General features: G+C 57.2%; 1 pseudogene; it reads right to left on the bottom strand.

The window, feature by feature from the left end:
• Positions 1-774: 774 nt before the first annotated feature.
• The window catches only part of LOC122100588, an 8,992-nt pseudogene continuing 7,734 nt past the window's right edge, over positions 775-2,032 (bottom strand).

Genomic DNA, 2,032 nt, shown 5'->3' with positions numbered 1-2,032 from the left:
ACCCACCCATCCATCCACCCATCCACCCACCCATCCATCCATCCACCCATCCACCCACCCATCCACCCATCCATCCACCCATTCATTCACCCATCCACCCACCCACCCATCCAATCATCCACCCATCCAATCATCCACCCACCCATCCATCCATCCACCCATCCATCCACCCATCCACCCACCCATCCATTCACCCATGCATCCATCCACCCATCCACCCACCCCTCCATCCATCCATCCATCCATCCATCCATCCATCCATCAACCCATCCACTCATCCATCCATCCATCCATCCACCCATCTACCCATCACCCACCCATCCGTCCACCCATCCAACCATCCATCCACCCATCCATCCATCCATCCATCCATCCATCCATCCATCCACCCATCTACCCATCACCCATCCATCCGTCCACCCATACACCCATCCATCCACCCATCCATCCATCCACCCACCCATCCACCCACCCATCCACCCATCCATCCATCCATCCACCCATCCATCCACCCATCCATCCACTCATCCACCCATCCATCCATCCACCCATCCATCCATCCATCCAGCCACCCATGCATTTACCCATCCATCCATCCAGCCACCCATCCATCCAGCCACCCACCCATCCATCCACCCATCCATCCACCCATCCATCCATCCACCCATCCATCCATCCATCCATCCATCCATCCATCCATCCATCCATCCATTCATCCATCCATCCACCCACCCATCCATCCATCCATCCACTCGTGACTCAGTGAGGCACTTCCTGTGTTCATTCCCTTTATTTCCAGAGGTCAGGGAGGCCCTGGGAGGGGTCAGGTCTTGGCCTTGTGTCCAGCGTCCTTCTGTCTGTCTGTCCGTCCGCAGGTCAGTTGAAGGCGGGCAGGCCGAAGAGTTCGGGTTGTATGTCACCCAGGGAGGGCAGCAGCAGGGTGGCCCCGGCCGTTGAGTTCGGGGTCGAGCTGGACGCTGGGCACCATGACCACCTGCATCCCCGCTGCCCGGGCGGCCGCCACGCCGTGGGGCAAGTCCTCCAGCACCAGGCACTGCGGGGTCGGAGGGTGAGAGAGACACGCGGGGTGAGAGGTCGGCCCGGGGGGTGGGCTGGGTCCCCAGTGTTGGTGGGAAGGTAGGGGGGAAGGAAGGAAGGAAAGAAGGAAGGAGGGAAGGAGGGAAGGAAGGAAGGAGGGAAGGAAGGAAGGATGAAAGGAAGGATGGAGGGAAGGAACAAGAAGGAAGGAGGGAAGGAAGGAAGGAAGGAGGGAAGGAAAGAAGGATGGAGGGAGGGAAGGAGGGAAAGGAGGGAAGGAGGGAAGGAGGGAAAGAAGGAGGGAAGGAAGGAGGGAAGGAAGGAGGGAGGGAAGGAAGGAGGGAGGGAAGGAAGGAAGGAGGGAAGGAAGGAGGGAGGGAAGGAAGGAGGGAGGGAAGGAAGTAGGGAAGGAAGGAGGGAATATGACCGTTGAGCCACGATGTGCCTTCTGGCATGTTCTGTGTGTGATTTCGAGGCCTCCCCCACCCAGGGCCTGGTGTGGGCCAGGTGAGCACTGTGCCAAGGAGTCTCCCTCCCTGTTCCCATGGGGCCGTCTGTCCATCCGTCTCTCCGTCCGTCCGTCCATCTGTGTGATTGGTCTGGTCTCTCGTGTCTGTCTGTCCGTCTGTGTGTATCTGTCTGTATGTCTGTTTGTCTCTGTGTCTGTCTGTGTGTCTCTGTGTCTGTTTTGAGTCTCTGTGTCTGTCTGTCTGCTTTGTCGGTGTGTCTGTCTATCTCTGTGTGGTTTGTCTCTGTGTGTGTCTGTGTCTGTCTGTCTGTCTGTATGTGTCTCTGTGTCTGTGTCTCTATCCGGTTTGTCTGTCTGTCTGTGCGTCTGTGTCTGTCTGTCTGTCTGTGTGTCTCTGTGTCTGTCTGTCTGTGTGTCTTTGTGTGTGTCTCTGTATCCGTCTGGTCTGTGTCTGTCTGTCTGTGTATCTGTCTGGTCTGTCTGTCTGTTCTATGTATCCGTGTGTCTGTCTGTGTCCCTGAGTCT

Source organism: Dipodomys spectabilis, unplaced genomic scaffold (genome assembly GCF_019054845.1).
Source record: "Dipodomys spectabilis isolate Male_0828 unplaced genomic scaffold, ASM1905484v1 ptg000587l, whole genome shotgun sequence".
Taxonomy (NCBI): domain Eukaryota; kingdom Metazoa; phylum Chordata; class Mammalia; order Rodentia; family Heteromyidae; genus Dipodomys; species Dipodomys spectabilis.
The sequence above is the reverse complement of the archived record's forward strand: the minus strand, read 5'-3'. Positions and strand labels throughout refer to the sequence as shown.